General features: G+C 37.3%; 1 protein-coding gene across 1 annotated transcript in view; it reads left to right on the plus strand.

Moving 5' to 3' along the window:
- LOC134211618 (cell adhesion molecule Dscam2) overlaps window positions 1-25894 on the plus strand; it is a 401827-nt gene that overhangs the window by 231897 nt on the left and 144036 nt on the right. The window lies entirely within an intron of this gene.

Consider the following 25894-nt stretch of genomic DNA (forward strand, 5'->3'; position numbering starts at 1 on the left):
TCTGGTTACACTTCATCTTTCAACTATTCAGTGACTGATTAAAATTGTATTGCCGTCTTTTTTCACTGAAATTTTGCTCAGTTTCCGTCAAAAGCGGGACTACTCATAGCTATCGTGAAAATTGTACCAATCGATTGAATCCCTGCCCTCGAGAATGCCCCTGAAACTTGAACCACGTAATTTATCACCCGTTCCATCATCACCTTAATCGACACACGGTTTGTCTTCCTGTTGTCGCTGCAAGCATAACAGTCCCATATTGATATGAAATGCTTATAAATATGGGGCAGGTAAGCTTACGGCGACAGTCTATGTACCTAATAGTTTTCGCAATTTGTGTAGCTTGGAAACATTGTAATAGCCGATTTCCAGCATTGTGTGAACCGCAAAAAGCTGTGGACTCTTAAACAATAAGCAACTTCCGAAAATTGAGACGAGACTCGGGCTGAAAGTATCTCTAATAAAAACGAAAAAAAATAAACCTCAGAAAAGGAGCAAAATGTATAATTATATATAGGCAATTGCTAAAAGCAACAAACGTCAGAAGAGTTCTACTACTATACTTTTCTTCAATAGATTAAATCTATATTCAACACGAGAAAGGCAAATACCTAACCATTGGTAAATACAAAACGCATTATCCGCTATGTGAAATTCTACATGGCCCTCTTTTTAGTCTCACACATGCTTGCAATAAAATTGTTCTCCCAAGAACAAGAACCCACTCGAAAAAGCTACAATGGCGATCCTGACTACCGGGGGCATTGCCTCTGCATTTAGTACCTTTGGTAAAAATTTGTCCGCACTCAGTACCTCGAATCTGTTTAGAGGCAAACGACTTGAATGAAAAGAAACAGTGCGAAACAAAGAAAACTCATTTCCATCCCACCGTTTGCTGATTTCCGGCATCGATAAAAGCGTTTCTGGGAATTGTGAATGAAAAAATAGGGGAAGTTGGCTTAAACGTCCACGACCCCAGTACCCTTACACATCGAGAATCTTGTTCACAGATTTTGTTCACACATATTTTCCAAGGGATGGGATTAAGGGATTTTGAAGAGGAAAAGCCCAGCCCCATTTAAAATCCACGAGGTTGAAAACAAGGCGGAATTTTTTTTCGATGTGTCAAGCTGCCTCAAACGAATCGTTATTGAACAATACAATTCGCATCGGTAAAATATAAGATTTGAATAATTTTCTTAGCCATTATTTTATATTTTCTTTTTGTTTCAATTATTCATCCCTTCTTAATCGTCGATTTCCTATCTTCTGAAACTATCATAACCAACCCTCACAATTTATTAACAGAATGTCGGCATTTCGGCTCCCCCACTCTCCTACTAAATCGACCGTTCCTTTACATTTCCGGAGACAAAACACGAAAGCCTTTTGCGGGCGGGTGGCACTGAAGTTCATTTTAGCACTTGAATCATATCTAGATTTTCATTTTCTACACCATTTGTCTGAGGAAAATTTTCAAGAAGGCGAGAGTTCGACAAAGGCCTGGGTCACTCGAAAAAAGATTATGCTTCATAGTGGAGAGCAACGATTCTCATGTTGAAGTAGGACCGGTTCAAAGGTGGTAAGCTTTTCTTTTTTTACAGAAAGAATTCATGACGATGAAGACCATTTTTACGCATGTGAGCCTGATTAACAACTAAAATAGAACAAGAGATTTACGTTAAAAGTCATATAATAAAAGTTAAGGAAAAGGAAAAGATAAAGAAAAGTTTTACTTTTGCGGCAGCAGATTATATTTACAGATCGTAATGTTTGACAGAGCTTGCATATAGGTATGCGTAAAAAGTTTTGTATAGTATAAAGTATGACGAGTTTGGCTTCGGACCAGCTTCTAATTTTACTACAATCCTCATGCGATAACCCAACCTGTTAAACAATATTTCAAAACTATTGTTCTTAGTTATAAGTAAAATTAGATAATACTAGGGGTACTATTACTTACCGGTGCTTCATCTCATTTTTTAGCATTGTACGTACTTCGTACTCTTTAGATCAGGGTTCAAACAATAAATAAATATAAATTTTCCCTAAATAAAGCAAAATTTGCATAAGCAATTAAGCAAAAATAAATTAGCACTTTTAAAAGCAAAAATTTCAATTATAAAAAAATTGTAATTATTTATTGCTTATATTGATTTATTTATGTAGATTTTGTATTTTTTTTATTTTTTTTTCAATGGAACATTTTGATTTCATCACGGATTTTTTTTTTATAATTGCAATTTTTGCTTTTAAAAGTGCTAATTTATTTTTGCTTTGTGGAAAATTCCTTATTGTTTATGGAAATTTTACCTTATTTAAGGAATACTTATATTCATTTCTTGCTTTACCCTATTTCCTTTATTGGTAATTGCTTAATTCAAATTTATTAATTTCTTAATTTCAAATTCTTTATGGAAATTTTATTTTACTGCCTAGAAAGAAGAGCTTAGGGTCGCTTTTCCCAAAGTATTCCAATTTGCAATTATTGGCAAGGCTTCCTAAGATTCGTCAAATGTGTCGAGAGATTCAAGATTTCTAATATTGCTGTTCCAGAGATAACTTTCCTTCTAAGAATTAAAACTTATAAATTAACGCAGCTGTCACTTCATTCTTTCACTGAGCAGTTTTGCATGGCATTCTACGACGACAACACCAAATATCGTGATTTTAGCAACGCTATAACCAGAGATCGGCGGAATGAAAAACTGTCGAAATGGCAACGTATGAAAATGCATGAAATCGGGAAAATGATACTGGCAGCACTTAAACTTTTTGCTTGCTTTTTATGCTACGTTTAGACAAGCAAGTGAATTGAGCAAGTCGCTTGAATCTAACGCGAATTGAACGTGTAAACATTTTAATTCAATTGACTTTAAAGAAAAGAAAGTTGAACATGTAAACCATAGTATTTAAATGTTTTTTGACCCTTCCTTTGGAAGTGTTTATAATTTCGCTTTGTATGCGTTACGCGGGCGTGTTATGTATTAATCTATCAATAAATCTCTGGAATTATGAAATAAAATGTATGGCATTTGCAACAAATTCACTTTACTATTGAAAATATAATTATAACAAATGATATGATATGGAAATATGCTTATTTTTCTGTTTTGTTTCAAAGAAACAATTCGTTTTAATTGAGGAACATATAGAAGCATGTGCCAAACAATCTTCTAAGAAAAGCAAAAACGTAAAAATTTAAAGAATTTCAAAAATTTCTTCAGTGGATGATAGATAGCATATGTGATGTTTTGAGACACTAACAGACCAGTTATATGCATGTATGTGTGCGTATGTGTGCAAATTCTGAAATTTACTAACATATAAATCTCACTAATTTTAAAGGTACCGCCATCGGGGGTGACAATGGGTCAAATGGGGGTGAGAATGGGTCACTGTTTCAACTACATACAATGCTTGTAGAATAGATCTAATGTATCTGAGGACAAGAAAACTGAATTATGAGAGACCTTTTTGAACGATTTTGTTATTCGACCTCTAGTCTATCGGTGATGGCACTGACCCATTCTCACCCCCAGACCCATTGTCACCCCCGACGACGGTATTAAACAAGATTAGCATTACAAAATTAGGGGCTCTCCTTAGCCGTGCGGTAAGAGGCGCGGATACAAAGCAAGACCATGCTGAGGGTGGCTGGGTTCGATTCCCGGTGCCGGTCTAGGCAATTTTCGGATTGGAAATTGTCTCGACTTCCCTGGGCATAAAAGTATTATCGTGTTAGCCTCACGATATACGAATGCAGAAATGGTAACTTGGCTTAGAAACCTCGCAGTTAATAACTGTGGAAGTGCTTAATGCACACTAAGCTGCGAGGCGGCTCTGTCCCAGTGTGGGAATGTAATGCCAATAAGAAGAAGAAGAAGAAGTATTACAAAATTAGGCATCCATAAGGCGAAATATATGTTATTATTGAACGCTACCCGAGCAGAAGCCATGAACAGAATAACAAAACATGATATGGATTTGATTGACATAAGAGATAAAAGAACAGGAAACAATATCAAAAATTTGCACCGAAATATCATTTAAATATCAAGATATGCTATGGATAAGATTAAACCAATGGCACATGATATTGATCACTTCTTACAAATAGCATAACTTGATCTCCTTTTGATATTTTAGTGCAAAATATTGATATTGTCGTCTGATCTTTTATCTCTTATATCAATCAAGTCCATATCTCATTTTGCTATCTAATCAACATTTGATATTATTTAGCTATTATCGTCTACCCGGGTATTGAGTTTCGTTCAGATCAATGCACTATGGGGCGGCTCCATACAAAGTGGTGGCCAAACATATTTTTTTGGTTTTTCCGCATTATTTTATAGTATTCTAGTAAGATTAGCATATAATTAATCATATTTATGCATTTTCATCCCATCCGGAAGGTGTAACTAGTATTTAACCCAGTAATGAGCTACGTATTCCTAAACAATAAACTTGAACGATTGTTTTTAAGTTTAGGGGCAGTTCAAATGCAAATTAAAACTAGAATAAGGTTGCTATGTATAAGATTAAACAGGAGAAGTGGAGGTGGAAGAAATAACCTGAGTATAGTTGGTACAAATTGTAAAACGGCACATGAACAGAGAATTATAAACAAGGTTATCGTGAAACCATTGAAAACTTTTTAGTCCAGTTGGGTAGATCAAGTTTCTATATGGAATGATAATTTTCGGTTTGTTTTTACCCATTTTCACAAAAATAATAATAAAGTGGGTAACATTTTTAAGACTAAATTTGACATTTAACAGTTCCACATTTAAAGCAGTATTTGATTTGTACGATTTTTTTTTGTTTGTGCTCGATAATTGTTATTAACAAAAAAAAAATCCATTTTTTTTCGACTTCGTGCCAAAATGACGCTCATCCGCAGCTATGCGCAGCTGGATTCACGTTCCGAAGATAGTATAGAACCCAAACTAAGCTGTGGTGGTGGTCTCTTGAGATTGCTCGGCCCTGCTTGTTAAATATAGTCCAACTTAGACAAAAAAACACATTTTTTTCAATAATTACCCATTTTTGACTATTTTTTATCAACCGTGTAAGCTCAATAGCATACCCTTTTTAAAGCTTAGACAATTATCTTTCCAACGGTGTATTAATTTCCAAAATTGGACCGTTATTCGCTGAGAAATTTGCATTTGTTTGAGATGCATTTTTTTTTACAATTTTCAATTTTACAATTTTACAATTACAATTTTCCTAAGTTTGATGTCTGTGGCACAATGAGTTTTCATCACAGAGGGCTGAAATTTTGGAAATCTAGGTTTGAATTATCCTTCTTTCAAATGGTATACAAGACACGTCATTCAAAGCAAGTCAATTTTTCGATTTTTGGCCACCACTTTCCCCATAGTACAATGGCCGATTTAGTTTGTTCTGGATTAATTAATATCGAGGTCTCTGGAAATTTCAAGTAAATGCATATGTTACCAACGTTACGATATTTACTAATCATGTTACAATAGCTATTTAATCCGACGAGCGCCTGATAGATAGGCAGCATGACGTATAGTACGTATGGTCCAATGCACCGAATGAACACAATGACGTTTGAGACGGGCGCTGTTTACTAAAAATGAACACTTGCATGAACTCGATGAATGAAAAAGTATTCATTCTTAGTAAACAGCGCCCGTCTCAAACGTCAATGATGAACTCGGTGCATTGGACCATTCATTCATTTTGTTGTTACTCAGCCCATGAAATCCGCCTTTTGGTAGGCAATTAATTTGTCGCTTTATATACATTCAATCGCCGTGAGCTGTTGAGTACTTTTATCTCGTTTTAAGGTCACTCCTGACGGAATCCAATTTTCAAAGTACTCGCGTTTTCAAGGGCACACCATTCGATACGGAAGCAACGCACAACTGTCATTTTTATTTTTTCACGCATGCTGCGACGCATTTTTGTTAAAAATGTTACATAACACCATATGTTGTCTAGAACTTCAGTTTCAGTTAATGTTTTCTCTATACTAACGTTCATGTTATCTGAGTGCGAGATATGCACAATAGCAAAAATTATAGGGAATGGAAATTAGTATGATCCAAGGTGGGGCTAAAGACGTCCCTAGCACCCTGAAGCTATGCCAATGTAAATATCAGAGCTGTTGCATTCTCTATCTCAGAGATGCAAATTCAACTCATCCTAAATAATTAGGAATTAAGATCTGCTGCTTTTTTTCTAGGCTGTAAAATAAAATTTCCATAAAGAATTTGAAATTTTTCATAATTAATTTTTTGAATTAAGCAATTACCAATAAAGGAAATAGGGTAAAGCAAGAAATGAATATAAGTATTCCTTAAATAATGCAAAATTTCCATAAACAATAGGGAATTTTCCACAAAGTAAAAACAAATTTGCACTTATAAAAGCAAAAATTGCAATTATAAAAAAAATCCGTGATGAAATCAAAATGTTCCATTGAAAAAAAAAAATACATTTGAAAACGCGAGTACTTTGAAAATTGGATTCCTTCAGGAGTGACCTTAAATACTGGAGTCTGACAAAATTTCCTTACGACTAAGGAAGGGTCAAAATCTCACTGTACGTTTATTAATCTGGGTTTCATGTATTATTTTATCAGTGATGAAGTTGATAAACTTACGCTTTGCCATTCAACATGCTGGAAACCAGTGGGTTGCAGAGGATTCGCACCATCAATAACAATTCTGTATGGACAGAAACTAGGTATGTTCTTGTCCAGTTATAATACAATATTTTTCTGAACTTGGAGTTTTTTCTCTAGCAGCTCGCGGATCTAAGACGGGTAAGATAAACATATGATATAAATATTTGAAGTCGATGATAATCAACTTATTTACCTGTTCTGTTTTAGATACATTTCGTTCAGCCAGCTTGGATGGACCAAGTTAAGATGACATTTCCGTAGAGGTTGATGCTTGGATAGATACAGTAGACGTTCGATAACTGCAAGTCATTTAACTGCAATGCTTTTTAACTGCAATTCGATAGTTGCAACAGTTTTGCAGTTATCGGACCGCTAAACTTCAAGCTGATATCAAACTTAATGACAGCTGCATTGCACTGCACATTTAGATGCACTTTTATTGCATCTGACGTCGATTGACAACCGTTTGACGGCTAGAATGCATTGCAGTTATCGAATGGCATTCGTTAACTGAAAAGTAAACATTTTGCAGTTATCGAACGGCTACTGTATTGCTGTTTCAGAGAAAACTTTCCTCTTTACGGTTCAATTTTTAAACTACCGCAGCTGTCACTTGATACTTTCTCTCTGCTGTTTGGCATGGCAACGCCAATTATCAGATTTTTGTTTTAGTGTATTGACGATTTTCAGGCTTGCGGTAGAACTTTGACAGCTGCGGTAGAACTTTGCGGAATCCGCAAAATGAAAATTTTTGAAAAGATCCGCAATAAGTGCATCGATTCATTTAGAACTGAATCATTGACTACTTTGTCTCTGAGTTTCTGGAGCTTCTCGACGACAGACAAAATAATGAAACGGGGTCCCATTTGATCAATACCGATGGATATCAAATGTGCATCGTTGAGATACATTATCGATTGATCTGTGAGCTTAGTCACTGGAAGAAGTGTATAACGTGATTATTACGTATGTGAATTATTATTCTGTACAATTTACGTGAGTATTTAATTAAATAAAGTCACAAATGTTTAAATACGTTTGACAAATTTATTATTGAAACATTCTTTATTTACTATTGCGTTAGTTGTTACTAATCTACAAATTTTAAGCTTATACACAGTAAGTTGTTCGAATCGTAACGTTTCCAAAAACTGTCCGTTTTCCTATTTATTTATTTATCATCAGACTAAGGCCGGAGTGGCCTGTGCTGCACATAAAAGACTTCTCCATTCAGCTCGGTTCATGGCTGCACTTCGCCAACCACGCAGTCTGCGGAGGGTCCGCAAGTCGTCCTCCACCTGATCGATCCACCTTGCCCGCTGTGCACCTCGCCTTCTTGTTCCCGTCGGATCGTTGTCGAGAACTATTTTTACCGGATTACTGTCCGACATTCTGGCTACGTGCCCGGCCCACCGCAGTCTTCTGATTTTCGCGGTGTGAACGATGGATGGTTCTCCCAACAGCTGATCCAACTCGTGGTTCATTCGCCTCCTCCACGTACCGTCCGCCATCTGCAACCCACCATAGATGGTACGCAACACTTTCCTTTCGAAAACTCCCAGTGCGCGTTGGTCCTCCACGAGCATCGTCCAGGTCTCGTGTCCGTAGAGAACTACCGGTCTTATAAGCGTTTTGTAGATAGTCAGTTTGGTACGGCGGCGAACTCTATTCGATCGAAGCGTCTTGCGGAGTCCAAAGTACGTACGATTTCCAGCCACTATGCGTCTCCGAATTTCTCTGCTGGTATCGTTATCGGCGGTCACCAGTGAGCCCAAGTACACGAATTCTTCAACCACCTCGATTTCGTCACCACCGATAGAAACTCGTGGTGGGTGGCTCACATTGACCTCTCTTGAGCTTCTTCCTATCATGTACTTCGTCTTCGACGTGTTGATGACTAATCCAATCCGTTTAGCTTCGCTTTTCAGTCTGATGTAGGCTTCCTCCATCCTCTCAAAGTTGCGTGCCATGATATCAATGTCGTCGGCGAAACCAAATAACTGGACGGACTTCGTGAAAATCGTACCACTCGTGTCAATCCCTGCCCTTCGTATTACTCCCTCCAAAGCGATGTTCAATAGCAGACACGAAAGACCATCACCTTGCCGTAACCCTCTACGGGTTTCGAAGGGACTCGAGAATGCCCCTGAAACTCGAACTACGCACATCACCCGATCCATCGTCGCCTTGATCAACCGTATTAGTTTACCCGGAAATCCGTTTTCGTGCATTAGCTGCCATAGCAGGTCCCGATCGATTGTATCATATGCGGCTTCGAAGTCGATGAATAGATGATGTGTGGGCACGTTGTATTCGCGGCATTTCTGCAATACCTGACGTATGGCGAACACCTGGTCTGTGGTAGAGCGTTCACCCATAAATCCCGCCTGGTACTGCCCCACGAACTCTCTTGCAATTGGTGTTAGTCGACGGCATAAAATTTGGGAGAGTACCTTGTAGGCGGCGTTCAGCAATGTGATTGCGCGGTAGTTGCTACAATCCAGCTTATCGCCCTTTTTGTAGATGGGACACGACACCTTCCATCCACTCCTGCGGCAGAACCTCATCCTCCCAAACCTTGGTAATCACCCAGTGCAGCGCTCTAGCCAGTGCTTCACCACCGTGTTTAAACAGCTCTCCTGGTAGTTGGTCAACTCCAGGGGCTTTGTTGTTTTTCAGCCGGCCGATCTCTTCCTGGATTTCCTGGAGATTCGGAGCCGGAAGTCGCATGTCCTGCGCGCGTGCTCCTAGGTTCATTACCATACCGCCACCGTTGTCTGCCATATCGCCATTCAGGTGCTCTTCGTAGTTCTGCCGCCACCTTTGGATCACCTCACGCTCGTTCGTAAGAAGGTTCCCGTTTATGTCCTTACACATATCGGGCTGTGGCACGTGGCCCTTACGTGAACGGTTCAACTTATCATAGAACTTTCGTGCGTTATTAGCGCGGTACAGTTCCTCCGTCTCTTCACGGTCTCGATCTTCCTGCTGGCGCTTTTTCCTCCGGAAAATCGAGTTTTGTCTGTTCCGCGCCCGTTTGTATCGTGCCTCGTTCGCCCTCGTGCGGTGTTGCAGCAATCTTGCCCATGCTGCATTCTTCTCCTCAACTAACTGCTCACATTCGCCGTCATACCAGTCGTTTCTCTGATCCGGAGCCACCGTGCCTAGTGCAGCGGTTGCGGTGCTTCCAATGGCGGATCGAATATCTCTCCAGCCATCTTCAAGAGATGCTGCGCCTAGCTGCTCTTCCGTTGGGAGTGCCACTTCCAGCTGCTGCGCGTAGTCTTGGGCTAGTCTACCGTCTTGTAGCCGCCCAATGTTAAGCCGCGGCGGACGACTCCGACGCGTGTTGATCACCGTCGAGAGTTTTGAGCGCAGACATACTGCGACGAGGTAGTGGTCGGATTCAATATTCGCACTGCGGTAAGTGCGTACGTTCGTGATGTCGGAGAAGAATTTACCGTCGATTATAACGTGGTCGATTTGGTTTTCCGTTACTTGATTAGGTGATTTCCATGTGGCCTTGTGGATGTTCTTGCGGGGGAAGAAAGTGCTTCGGACTACCATTCCGCGGGAGGCTGCAAAGTTTATGCATCGTTGGCCGTTGTCGTTCGATACGGTATGCAGACTATCCGGTCCGATGACCGGTCTATACATTTCCTCCCTTCCTACCTGAGCGTTCATGTCACCGATGACGATTTTGACGTCCCGCAGTGGGCATCCATCGTATGTCTGCTCCAGCTGCGCATAGAACGCTTCTTTCTCGTCGTCGGATCTCCCTTCGTGTGGGCAGTGCACGTCGATGATGCTATAGTTGAAGAAACGGCCTTTTATCCTCAGCTTGCACATCCTTGCGTTGATTGGCTGCCACCCAATCACGCGTTGGCGCATCTTTCCCAGCACTATGAAGCCGGTTCCCAGCTCGTTGCTGGTGCCACAGCTTTGGTAGAAGGTAGCCGCTCGATACCCACTTTTCCACACTTTCTGTCCTGCCCAGCAGATTTCCTGCAGCGCTACGACATCGAAGTTGCGGGGATGTAATTCATCGTAGATAATCCTATCGCAACCTGCGAAGCCTAGCGACTTGCAGTTCCATGTTCCAAGCTTCCAATCGTGATCCTTTTTTCGTCGCCTAGGTCGTTGCCGATTGTATCGAGTCGTATTATCTTCTATGTCGTTCGTAATGTCTCGTCGGAGGGCCGTCGTGTCAGGGCTGTTTAGCGTCCCACCTAACACCAGGACTTGGGCTTGTGCGCTTTGAGCGGCACACGGTCGCTTTGGCGGAGCCTACTTGCGGATACATGCAGCTTTTTATAGAGGTTTAACAGGGCCCACTGTCAAACCCCACCACATCCTAGGCAGGCGCCACAACTCGCAGATGGCCTGGGGAGGGATCGTCAAGCCCTTGGACATAGTCCCTGCTGCCCTGTCCGTTTTCCTAGTGAAGATATTACCAATAGGAATACGCATAACACGTTCAGTTAACTTAACTTCATAACTGTTATACAATTCTTGAAAAGCTACTGTTTCTAGAACTTTGATAATACAAATACAGTTATCATTGTGTTTGATCATTGCATTTATGAGTCCATACATATTTGTCCCACAGGACTTATATTTCATTACTTATTCAGGACGCAATGAAGTTCCATTGACTTTGGCATGTTTGACATATCGTACATATTCTGATAAATCAAAAAGTATTAAGTTAAAATTAAGAGATTTTTCTTCCAGAACAACTGTTGATGTAAAACAAATTTTATCGATTTCATAGTTTTGATGTACGATTGAATTTATTTGTTTGACGTTAATTCTGTTTGTCAGGCTCAACGTGATGTTTTCGAAATTTCTACAAGTTTTTGTTTGCGCTTTTGAAATCTTGAAGCTTGCTTCGAACTGCAGGCAACTCATCTTAGTGATGGGTCCACTATCTTCAATAATTTTAGGGTAATGAACGATGTGATGAACTTTATTAGTTGGTTTGTTCGAAGGAAAGCAAGACTTGAAATTTGAGTGGAAATTATCCATTCTAACTCTCAAATCTTGAATCATTTCACGCGACAAATTGTTTGAAAAGCTGATAATACGCCAAAAATGCTCGTTGTTGTTGAACAAGGCAGTGAGAAGAAAAGGGATTGCGCGAAGCAAGAGCCATGTCTGCTAAGCTGATTGGGCAAAACATAACCAGATGATCTTAATTTCTTTGCAGAAAAGTTTGCGCTTGATTTATCCCTAAGAAATCGAAATTTGTAATTCTCGCGTTAAAGTTATCGTCCGATAAAGATTTAGAAATGTCGATGAAATGGTTGAGAATTAGCCTAATAACCAGAGGTACGAATGTACGATACCCTCTAATAAATCGTGCATAGGGTCGAATGTGATGTTGTCTGACATACACAGATAGTAAAATTTGTTGAAATTTACACGAAAAGTAATGCACATAAAGGGAACGCCAAAAAGGGCAAATTTAAACGATATTATCGCCTGAATGTATGCGATTTCCATTGCATTATGTCAGTAAAACTGACATTATGCTATTGAAATTGCATACATTTAGGATGAACCATGTCCGCCTGGAATAGTGTATTTTTCGCGTCTATAGTTTTTACGCGCTAATTAGTTTTCAGCATTTTTTTCTGTGATACTTCAAAGTTCTGAAAGGATTCTCGCAAATGATACCACAAGATGTCGGATTTGTAAGCCCACTGTTGATTGCCTCCAGATCACGCTGGTAGCTGTCACGAGTTCTAGGTAAATGTTCATTTCCAAATTTGGTCATTGTGGAGATCCTGACGTGTAATATAGCAAGCTCTGCAGAAAATTTTCGGTTGTGGAGGCATTAACTTTAGTAACTCATGTATGGCTAAAGTGTCGCCTAAAATATGTATCAAGGTGGCTCTGAGGGTGTAAACTTGATTTTCAATCAGAAGACTGACCCACTGGTTAGATTGCAAAACTGTTAAATTTTTTTCACCAGATTAGTTTTGACCATTAAGCACACATATACACGATCGACTGCACTATTAATATTATCATCAAAATTTTGCACTTTGAATGAGAAAATAGTTAGCGTTTGCTTTCCCTTTCGAGAGCCAAGAGGATTACATATTTCAACATCATCAACATGTAATGAAATGCGTAACGCAAATGGATGATTTTGGAGAAATTCATTGGAAGCAAATAGATAACCATTTTTGAAACTGTTAAGAACGCCATTATCAGTCTTCTTTTCAAAAAAAAAAAATCCTCTAGCAGCATCGTTCCGCATGATAAGAGATAATGTATCTTTGATCTGGATATAGTGCTTGACATCCTTAACTGTACGCGTTTGCTTGTGGGATCTGACAACTTTCTTTACCCTACTGCTTATCCATTTTAAGAAACGAGTTGTATGAACTATTTTTCTTGAACAGAGCAAAATTCCACTTGGTTCTGGTAGGCTGCACTTAACGGACCCACAAAGGTAACTCAGATCGCTGTCGGGATGTTGTACGTCTGAATACAAGTCCGATATCGACATGGAGTTGATAAGTCGCACTGCATTTTCATCTACACCAAGACCTCGAGGAACTTTTTCAATAGACTAAGTACAAACCGTTAATAACAACCCAAAATGTTATTTGAGTGTTCCAAAAACAACTTGATGGTAGTTTTAGGAAGCGAAACGTTAGAACGAAAATCAGTAATACGAGTTGAAGCGGATTCAATTAATTTTTCTCGCGTAACGGAATCCATATAGTAATACGGATTAGTGATTCCTTCGGCAGCAATCGTTTGTTCCTCAATGTCCATGAATTCTTGAGGAGTTTCTACGCGATCTTCAAAACGGGTATTGCTGGGCGGATGATTCCTAATTATGTGGTCCTTGAGCTTCTTGAAATGTGTGAAAATAGCTCCACAATCAGCACAGCGGAAAGGAATTTCATTTCTGAAGCTGGTATTCAATTTGTGATAGTCCTTAACATGAGTTCTCATTCATTCTTCCACATAGCCTGACACGTATGCGCTGCATTCAGGCACAGGACAGCGAAGACCTTTTTGATTCTATTTTAGTTTTTCAAATAAGAAAAAAATAATGCTATACGTACCTTCCAGTTTCGCAAAACTGTCGTGATCCAAAACCTTTTTTAATTCCTCCATCTCGCTTCGTAAATTTAAATTATAACATCGACCACTCCTGCGCAAATTTCCAACTATCACCTTGGAAAGCAAAGTTGACAATGACAAACAGTCGAAAAAGATTTTCTTTTCTAACAATATACTACTTTCTACGCATTTTAGGTTTCGCTCACATACTTCATAACAGAGTATAAAATACTCCTCGGCAATGACTTAAAAGTACGCATTTCATGACGTTCAAGCAATATTTCTGAAAATGATTAAAATGTACTCATAAAATGAGTATTCTTGTATTACTGTGTAGTATTTTTAATAATTTTGTTTCAGTGTTTTGAAAATTCTCAAGCTGGTGGTGAAACTTTGATAGCTGCATAAGAACTTTGCGAAATCCGCATAATGGAAAATTTAGAAAAAAAAAATTTATTGCGATTGCTGAGGTTGGGTGAACGTATTTTGTAAGACGTCACTGAATGTGTTAAAATAGGTGCCTGGTTGCCCAATTTACGAACAATATTAGTTTGTTGAACCGATCGTCGAAGTGGTTGCTCATTCTCAATCACTAAATTGAATCGAAAAACAAAAACAGGCACCCCCCCCTTGATTTTTTTTCCTAGTTATGCAAATGGCTATTTACATTTATATTACCTAGTCGAAGTAACACAGTAATTTTGGCAAGGTTCTTTTGTTATGTTATTACCTTAATGATTATTTACGTTATTATGTTATTTATTATGTTATTTATTATTTTCGATAGTAATCATGTGCTTAAATATATACTTTCTAATAATCAACTCTTCAGGTAATATCGACCACTTAACAACTTAGTCTGCAGGGAAAAAAAATGTGGTTTTATACAAGACACGACCACTCGACGTAAACTACGTAAAACCAAATATAATACGCTGAACCAATTATTCCGTTCTATATTGATGGGAAATAACTATCCCACCGACACTACTACTCAGTATTGGCAGCATCTCCCACTCTGTGAGGGAGCAGGGACCCCACTGTCTAGCAGCTGGGCCACCCCAGTTCAACAATTGATAATACCCTAAAAGTAGGCAATTTCTAAGGATTTGAACGCGCTGCATAGGAGATGCATGATGCATGAAATAACTAAAATGTTCAATAGTTTAGCGTTGATAGGGTTTCTTACCCCATTCCCGGCCTAACATGCGTACGACAGCATTATTTAATTGATATTTATGACAGGAAGCAACTTTTCCTGAGTTTTGTGGGATGTATAATACTGCATTGAGGTTCACTTCTGCTTAAAAAATAGCTATACGTGCTAAATATCGTTCAAAACAGCTTTTATTTGATTTAAATTAACGAGGTGCAGCACTCATTTCAGTCATAGCGATTGCCATTCCGGCATACATAAAACCCAGTTCCCGGCCTAAGCGAAATTTCACTCAATCTCTCAACATTTTACTCTAATTCTCTCTCGGGACGATAGAAAATGCGACGTAAACAAAAATATGCACGTTCCACGACAACAAGATGCCAGATGGTATTTTTCAAAATCATTTTTATTTGGTTGAGAAGATATATTTACTCATCCAAATTACTTCCAAATACTTAAAAACAATATATTTTCCAACTTTTGAAATCGAGAGAATTATAAATAACATGATAGCGTCAACGTATTAGACAATTTTCCTATTAACGATGAAGGATCATTTTCATAATCCTGGCCTTTTGGCAGCACGGTGCGGCTAGAAGTTCTTGGGCCGAGGTGAATTTTTGTTCGGTTTGAGAATATATTTTAAAATGTATTCTAATATATTTAAATAAGTTCAAGTGAAACGAACAAATAGGAATAATTGAAGTGCTTGTGTATAGAATTATGGTGTGGTGATTAACAGCTTCAAGCAATGGTTGTATCGAGCACTGTGACGATTTTCAGGTAGGTGTTTATTCGATGATACCGTTTTGTAAAAGTGAAAAGAATCACTCCGGCTCAGTGGTGTGGCATCGGAGAGCGAATTTTGAAATCTACATTTTTGTTTTCTACAATTGGATCAATTAGGAGTAAAATAAGTGATTGAAAAATATTGAGTATTGTGAAAAATAAATGGGAGACTTTTTAAAAATTATCAATCATAAACCTACGGCATCCAAACAGTATAAATCATTAGTTTTCTGTGCAGTGAGCCGGGAACCGGGTCCATAGGCCCAAGTAGTGATTTACCCTACTTAAAAGTTTCAATACTACTGACAAATTGGTGGAGAGTTTGCGAAACGATTGATATATAAATCTTTAATATCATTGAAAGATAAAGGACCTATTACAAATCTTGTATGATTTCGTGACGGACCCCAATTTTGAAATTTTCGTTTTACACCCTGTATCCGAGTCTTCCCCTTAGACGTATTTACGTCAAAAAAACGCCAACGCTGTCGTGACCCGATCGAGATTTCTAGTCTCGACCGTTCGCCCCAAAAATAAGGTACACCGGGGCAAGTTGAAATACGGGGTAAGTTGAAACGGAAGCTGTAATTTGGATCAGAAATGACCCAATGCCCTGATTATTTTTTACAACAAACTACTCCCCTGAACGCTCCTTCTGACTGTCATTCCCAGAAGATTGCAGCTACAAAAACGCAATACTTGCCTATGTTTATTTTTCGCCCTTTGTAAAATTATAACCAACTTTTTGACGTGCCAATAAAACAGGGCTTAAAATGATGTTTGGAAAAGTGTTTTCATCACATTTTCACGGTAGGTAATCATTCAATGTTGAACAAGCATAATGATTATGAAAAATCGATAAGAGATCCGTTTTAATTTTTGTATTTCGGTCGTTTGAAATTGCTCCGAAATTCAAACCCATCGGGGCAAATAAAAATGTGTGGTGCAGGGCAAGTTGAAACAACGAGTCAAAAAGTCTCCCTCGCAATTTTTTTTTTCTAAAATTCAACATGGTCCGTAAATACAATCGGAAAACATAAATCTACAAAATGGTCCAAACTTTTGATAATAAATTTAATAAATTTCCGCCCATCCCGTCATGAATGCAGCCCTCCTACAATCTCGACTAAAGAATAAAATGAAAAGTGGTCATGTTTAAACCGCATGGTCTAGTTTTGAGATTCTTAATCTACTTTTTCTCGTAGTCAGCCCTAGCTCTAAAAAATGAAACAAAGAGCATGTAAACATTTCGTTAACTCCACCTTTCACTTATTCAGTCCCCTCATTCTCCAATAAAAGAGTGTATGAGAGATACGCTGGTTAATTAATGTGAATTTATTAAAAAGCTACAACCGAATTTATCAAGCGCACAATTCAAGTGAAAAAAAATGAACCATTCTGAAAAGTATTTCGAGTGGTCACCAGTAGGAGGTAATCAGTCTGATAAATTTCCTGCGTAGTACGTTCTCTAGAATTTAGTCCCTAAAATTTACTCTTGTGACTTTGTTGTATACTGCCCTTATTCGCAGAAGAGTTTTTTTTCCATGTCAGTTTTTTTCCGACTTGAGTAATTTGCCATTGAATAGCAAACATGTTTTGCATGAGGAAATACAAAAAAAAATCCAAGAAATAAAAAAATGCAATCTTTCCATAAGTTTTACATAATATTCTTTAGTTGTATATAGGTATTGATATATGAAACAATTGAATGGAGCATATGTAGGTTTACTTTTCGAATAAAAGAGTATCACTTTTATGCGAGTAAATATCAAGATGAGGCAACACAGTTTGGGATTTGGTTTTCAAATTTTTAGAACAAAGCCTAATTTCTAGAAAGAAAATCAAAATCGTCAAAAAATTACATGGGACTCTTATGCGAATATAGTCACCTTTACAACCTCGTGCATCTTGAGTCTCACTGAGTACATATATTGTGATTTTAATACGGAAAAATTAGAAAATATAAAAAAACTGTATATAGCGCAGTGTTTCAATTTGCCCCGATACGCGGGGCAAGTTGAAACAATGCACATAATAAAGTAATTTCAGTATACAAAATATTTATAAAAAAGTTTGGTGAGGTTGCTTATTTTGTATGTATAATCTTTGGCCCGAACTAGCAAACACCGCAAACGGATTCAAAATTTATCAGTGATGATTTTTTTATAGCACTTCAAAGTTCAACTTTGAAAAAACGTTTCAACTTGCCCCGGTGTACCTTACTTAGCAAACTGATGCGCACTTCGTTTTGACACGATCATTCCGAAATATTTTGGGGGTTGGATTGAATCAATATATCTTACAAACTAAGGTAGCTCACTACACATTCAAAAGAAATACATCGCAAAAAATATATTCTATTTAGACATTCACTGATTGCTAATTTAACAGTGCAGTTAAGTGGATCACTTTTTTCCATATTTTATAGACCTGATTTTATCTTCTACATTCTTCTCCTACTCTACTCTCCGGTGTGTCATAGACGAAGAATGACTTAAAATCTATATATCGTTTCCTTGAGTTCTCTATATTTTTTATTGTTCAATAAATTACAATTGAAAACTTTTTTTTCAATCCTTGAAAATAATTAAATTGAATCATATTTGAATAAATCCAACGCCATTGATTACAAAACCATATCTAATTCAAAATGAATGTTATACAATGTCTATCCATTCCTAATTCAACCCATTTCAAATCCAAATCCCATCCAAAAGCAATCAAAATCCAAAACAAATCCAATTCAAATCCAATCCAATTCAAATCCCATCCGAATCCAATCCAAATTCAATTCAATCAATTCAAATCCAACCCAAATCCAATTCAAATCCAATCAAATCCAATTCAAATCCAATGCAAATCCTGTCCAAAACCTATCCAATTCCAAACAAATCCAATCCAAACTAAATCCAAATCCAATCCAAATTAAATCGCAAATAATATCTGGGCCCCTGAAGTATAAAAAAAAAGGTTGGTCCATCAAAATCTGGCCCTGTTCAGACTGAAAAGGCAAGCTTTGAGGATCAGACTATTCATCAACACGTCGAAGACAAAAGACCAAAGGCCCAAGAAGAAACAATATTTGTATCTTGTTTTACTTTTTAAAGCCTGTCCACGTTAAATTTCGGACACTGAGATAATGTCCAAATGTTTTTCAGCCATTTTATCAATTTGGACGAAGATGAAAACGTGCTAAATGCAACACATAAAGCTGATAGATTCAGCTATGCAAAAATTTATCTTCTCTGCGGTTTGTAATTTTTTTTTTTAAATCGTATTGGAAGATGGGTGTCCGAAATTTAACGTGGACAGGCTTTATTTGCCGTGGAGGTGGTTATCGACTGTAATTGACTCGTTGAAGTGTTTATCGGCTATGCAGTCTGATGACCAGCTAAAACGCTATATTAATTCTGATCCGACGTTTCGGTACCTTTATTGGTCCTTTTTCAATGGATTAAAATCGATTTATTTGCTAATTGTCTAAGACATGCATCATCTCTTAGACTATTTTTACCGTGATTGATTAACACTTTTATCCTAATTTGCAATGATATATTTTTTTATATATTTTTTATAACATTTCATTTGCATTCAATGGCATTTAGCATGTTTCCACTGGTTGAATTGAACCATGCAGGAATTACAATGTTTTTAACTAAACTAAACCCATCCTAATTAATACAAAGGAGCTTATCGTAGTAATAGAAGATTAAAGCTATATTTGTCTAAAATTTGAAATTATTTTTTTGGACATATAACAGTACTAGAAATTGATATCAATAAACGCAAACATTTTAAACCTAAGGATAAAGGGATGTTTCTCTCTTAAGTGTTTTTTTGCCTTATGCGAATGTTTATCGATTCATGTTCACTATACAATTTATTTTCAGTATGCTAATTACTCATCTCCTATTTGTAATGGTTGTGAATGACCGGTGGTCCCTGCAGTTCAAAAAAATATGTTGAGAGACTGACGCTGACAAGATGCCGAGACTATAAAAGTTGCAGTTTTCCATTAACTGTTTCTGTTTGACCGGCAGCAACGTTTCTCTGTGGTAGCCAACAAATGTAACCCTTTGGCGAGTTTGTTTGAAGTTGGAAGCATACAAATTTAATTACATCTCTTTTTGTAGGATAGTTGCACTGCAGCAGAGAAACAGTGCAGCAATTAAATACGACGAGCTTATTGTACCGTGTTCTAGTTAATTAGAGTACAGTAAGTTCTGTCAACCATTACTGGGGTGAAAGGAATCCGAAATTGAATTGTAACTCTAGGAAAACAACTAAGAGGAGAACTGTTCCTTTTTCTCTCATGAGTTCGGTTGTTCGCATAAGTAACGATATCAACTGTTTTTCATCTTTCCTGTGTTAGGATGAATATGGTTGCAATGAGAATACGTTGGTTTCCACTGAAAATACTTGGCTGGCAGCATTGAAACGATTCCGTTTCGTTGCAGTTTGTAGATCACAGTCTCAATTTTATTCAAGCATCACAGGAATGTATAGTAAAACTGAGAAATTAAGCTTTTTCCTCATGTTTTGCTTTATTATGATGTGTACCGCACATCACATACACACAGTAACACACATCTCCAAAGTTGACCATTTTGTATGAAAAACGGCAAGTGGGCTTTTTATTATGCAGGTCACTGCAGTACCAAATATCAATAAATACGAAATATCATTGCCAGGGTTCAGCGAAAGGTTTTGGTCCTACAAATCCATAAAACATCTCAATCGGCACTTTTGACACACATTTTGGATGCTAAAAATGTTAGCTGGTAAGTTTGCGAAGAAAGTTATTATCTAGCAGAGTATATGCAGTTGTGAACTTAATTCGCAGCCATTTCACATCTTCAATAATGCCATCGAAAATTTACATGGAATTATGCTTGACGAAACGAGTTTTATCATTCATTCATCAAAATAACGTTAAGGTTTTGTTTCGGCTTTAGTTAGTCAGTTGCCACCACTCGAAAATGGTGTAAGAGTTGATAATTAATAGTGTAAAAGTAAGTAATAAAGCGCGAGCTCATCGAATTCATGGGAATTTTTTATTATTGCCGTATGGGGTTTATTCGACTCTCGTGACACTTTTTCCACAAACAAAAACGAGAATCTAATGCAGCCACCTTCAGCATGGTGTCTTGCTTTGCATCTGCGCTTCTCACCGCTAAGCTAACGAAATACCTGGCCCTATTTTGGGATATTCCATTTTTTCATACGCCAATTTACTGACTTCTAAATTAAAATTCTTTAGAGTGAAGAACTTAAAATTAAAAAAAATACATAAATAAAGGAAGAAAAAAAATCAAAATCTTTATGTAAAATGATTTGCAATTCTATTTATTTGTATTAGATCTGCGAAAACAGTCGTCCAGTGTGTGACAGCAATGTTCGCATCGCATAAGTTTGTTCCTAATCATTTGTGCGGACCTTAAAACGTTAATCCACTGGAGACAGTTAGACGCAGCATTGAAATCTAGTCTACGACTCACTTCCCTCTTTGTAGAAAACAGCGTCGTATAAAAAACCCGAGGTCAAAATGATCAATCATCGTTTTAGCTCTAAGAACTTTTTCTCGCCAGTCATCGTTGAACGTCAATCTTTTTTCATGCACTTTCATGGATTTAACCAAGCATATTCTTTGCTTGGCAATGGCGGACTTCATGTTACTCATTACAATGGCTTTATAATTAAATTTATGAGGCGTTCTTGCTGCATCACAATTTCTTACGCCCCAAAAAATATATGTCTATCGAATAGAAAGCTTGCGAATTCTGTCCAATCAATTAACTTTCCAGCTGACACCAATCACAGTTTAAAGTTATTTGAAACCGTGTTCAAAGCCATAAATTGATCTACAAAGAAACAAAACACCTGATGCTGATGTAAAAGTAGGGACATGGCAGGTATTTCCGCCCAGGGTCGTAAGGGCTAAAGCTAACGAAAGCAACGTCCATTTGCTAGCACTCCACTATAGCCAAAGGTTTATTTCGAGCTTACGATATCGTATGGATGAGTTTGACAAAAAAAGTGTCTCTTATATTGGTTTTCGAAACTATGACGACCACTTCCTGCATATATTTATTTTATTTTTAATTTTTCTTTCTTTATTTTTCATAAATAAACTTCAAATTCACTTAAGTTCTACTATTTCTTGAAAACAAAAAAACAATTTATAAAAACTTGATTAGTTTTTTTTTCTAGTTATGGCGGAATGACTTTTTTTATTTTCTTATGTCTACACCCTCCTTAGGATTTTGTGAAAAAAAAATAATTAGGGGGAAAGACGGCTTTGGCAGGTTTTGTTCTATTATTGGCAGGGGGGTTTTCGTCGACCAAATTTTATGAAATTTGGCCACAATGTTCTTTGATATGCAAAGAATGTTTAGGCCTAATTTGAGCATAGTCAGACATAAAAAAAACCTGCCAAAGCCGTCATTCCCCCTATTTAAGGGGATCCAACATTTTTACCAACAATTTTTAAACTTTATTAAAACATTCTTCAAGAAAACTGATAAGTTTTTCGATTTTATGAACTTATTATTTTTTTATTTTTTTTCTATTTGACCGAATTGAAGATAGAAAACCGTTTAATCAAATGTACCATTTGACTGAAAGTGACATAATACCGAACCTTTTATTTGGCCGAAAAACCCTTTTGCTCTAGCAGGTCGTTTGGCAGAAGTCATTTGGGCGAAAATATCGTTTGGCCAAATTGATCGACTTGCAGAAAGGGCCAATTGGCCTAACGGGTCATACGGCCGAAAATATAATTTGCTGAACGCGTTATACGTGTCACCAAATGGCCCTTTCTGCCAAACGGCCATATCAGAACAAATTGACCTACTTTGGCTGAACGACATTTTCGGGCGAATGAAATTTTCGATCAGAAGGATATTGGAAAACTGGCTTGTTCGACAAAACAACTTGCAAGCTCTTCCCGTCGTTTTGAACGAAAGTAATTCTGCGGAAGCCATTTGTTTGAATGTCACTTGGTCGAATAACAACAATTTGGCTGAAATGAACGTTTGGCCAAAACGGTTATTATGTCAAAAATAGTTTGGCTGAAACCGAACCGAAACTAACATACAGCCGAAAGAGACATACGGCCTTACTGTCCTAAATTCGTTTGCCCTAATAGGTTATTTGACCGAAAAAGTCGATAGGCCGAATATGCTAAACAGGTCATTTGGACGATAATGTCGTTTGGCCAAAATGGCCGTATGAGACTAACGGCCATTCCGGCCACACGGCATTTTCAGTCCAACAACTTTCTTGGCCAAATGTCCTTTTCGGCCGAACCATATATTCGGCGTTTAACCATTTCTGAAAAAATGACATTTTCAGTTAAAAGTCTTTCAAACAGCTGGACTAATGATTTGTTCGGTTAAATTATGTGTTATGGCTACGAGGTGAACCGGCCCAGGGCCGAAAACCTCACTAATAAAGATAATAATAATAATGTGTTATGGCAGAACAACTTTCGGCCTTGTGGTCTTCGACAGTATGATTTCAATGACAAATTCGTTGGATACCAACAGGAGCTTGCACGAAAAATTTTCTGGAAAATTAAAAAAAAAATCTTTGGAGTTTTTCCAAGAAGTTGTATGAAGTTAGCACGAATACGAAAGCTTTCAAATATATCTATCAGCTGAGGATATTAAAACATATATTGGTGTTAAATTCACTCCTTACGAAACGATTAACGCAAAACAAATTTTACTTTGACAAAGTCGTATGGAGTGATTTTAACACCAATATTTGTTTTAATATCCTCAGCTGATAGATATATTTAAAAGCTTTCGCCCAGGTACTAACTTGTAAGGTGAAAGCTCCTTTTAATTTTGTGTAAAGCAAATAAGGTAAGAAAACACTCATAATGCTGAGCATCGCTGTGTTAGATGTTGTAAGAATCTTCAAACTTTCTATTACCCAATACATTATTGGTTCCTACTTTTAGATACCACACAAAAGAAAATATTGCCTTCAAGTGGAAATTGTTTCCTCCGAGTTAGCCCCCTACGATCGGAAGCATGCACAAGGCACGAACAACATTCCACCTAATTAGTTGAAAGCAAGTATGTGCCAGGAATTTCGCCGTTTGCAGACATTTTACGTTCGCAATCGTTTGATCTATTATCAATTAGGACTCTTGCAACCGAACGTTACCGTATGATAAGAGCATACGGGCTGGTCGCAGCATCAGTTGGTATGTGGAAATATGACTTGGTATGTGTGCTTAGGAAGCTCTACGGTTCGAGAAGAAGAATTTATCGATGCACTTCACTATAAATTTGGACGAAGGTTCACTTGTTTGGGAAGGGTTTCCCGCTTGCTTGTTCCGTGAGTAAGAGCCATACTATACCTACATACATGGAAGGGATACTTGCCAGTCGTTTTCTCTGCTACGATATCATAAAATGTTTACCTTCCACCCACTCGTGAAATATCGTTGAGGGATTGCTAATAAATTAACGGGCGCTAACTGAAGTCCGCGAACGGCAATGTTTTCTCACATAGTGTAACTTTTGCAATTCAGTTATTTTTTTATAATTTCATTTAATTACAGTTAACTCTCCCTTACTCCATATTGAAGGGACCAACGAGTTAGGGAGGTATCGAGATAGAGAACATATTTATATTTTTTTCCATAATATCAAAAGCTTTTCATAACATGTAAACATATGGTTTAGGTCATTTTGCAGAATGCTATCCAGATTTTTACGCGATGGTGCCATAAGTCGTTGAACTACCCTTTTTGACATATGCTGTATCCACTATAATTCTTGGACAGATGGATCCCATCAATCTGTGATTTGTAAATTTTTCGTTGACATAAAGCTGTCAACATTTTGCTGGAAATCGAAGCATGGAAAACGGTTTCATATTTGAATCTGAGATATTTCAATCAAATATTTCTTTGCAAATATATATAAACAGAGCATAAAATATTCATCTTCAAAATCTGATTCAGTTCTATGTGATACATTACTTTACTCGTTTGAAACGTGTTCAGATTTCAGATAATTTATCAATTTGTAAAATGTGCATAAATATTCAATCACTAATATTCAACTGAATATTGACAGTCCAGAGCCGACTATGAATGTATCTGGAAGTTAGCTGACAAGTGAAGAAAGGTGGAGTTCACCAAAAAAAATCGATTATTTTACACTCTGTATATTTTTAAATATCTTTTTGAAGAGAGATCGACTGGAAGATTTGTTCTGGATTTTTTTTTGGCTTTCTCAGTCTTATGTATTCAAAACGATGTGTTTTGTTTTGCCCGACGTTTCGGCCTTTTATTTTGGCCTTTTTCAAGAATGAAACTGTCTACCGTTTTTCGTTTCTTGATTTGCCGAAACGTCGGGCAAAACAAAACACATCGTATTGAATACATAAAACTGGGAAAGCCAAAAAAATTCGAGTATATAAATATCTTTACTTTTAAACTTTTTAGGCGTTCATAAAAATTTTGGAACACGCTTGGAATTCTTCTTCTTGCTGCAGATATATTTGAAGCTACTATACTGTAGCTGTTTTCGAAGAAATTTTGATGGGAACACTATTCAAAAGATGGACTATGTGTGATTCTCCGGAAAGCCTGACTGAACTTACAAAAATCTTGTTAAAATTGTAATTCCAATAAACGTGGTTTAGAGCAATTAATATGATTTTTGCTGAACAATATCTTACATTTATTTGAGTCAACGCAGTATCAGATATGTTCCAGTATAAGTCACCTTGCTCTTATTATTTGGAATTACAATTTAAGCATGATTTTTGTCAAATTATTTGACTTTTTTTTTAATCTTTATTAAGGCCGATACAAATATTAAATTTATTTTATGTCCGACAGCTCTTGAAAAACAGGAGGGGGGGGGAATAAAAAAATAACAAGGAAACATAAAAAACCCAAAATGGGAATAATTGCATGAAAAATTTGGAATTTTAATGGATGATAGCAAAGATTGTTTAGAGAAAGCAAAGAATATGAATATTTGTAATTTACTAGTTGACCCGGCAGACGTTGTCCTGCATAGTAGGCGAAAATGCGCGTTGCGAACTGCCCATGCGAAATTCTCATATGAATCTTTATTTTAGTTTTTCACGGTTTGCTCAACTTTACTCGTAATTTTCGCATTAGGAAATATCATATAAACCCGTCGGAAACTATAACGAATGTT

This window comes from Armigeres subalbatus, chromosome 2, assembly GCF_024139115.2.
Source record: "Armigeres subalbatus isolate Guangzhou_Male chromosome 2, GZ_Asu_2, whole genome shotgun sequence".
Taxonomy (NCBI): Eukaryota; Metazoa; Arthropoda; class Insecta; order Diptera; family Culicidae; genus Armigeres; species Armigeres subalbatus.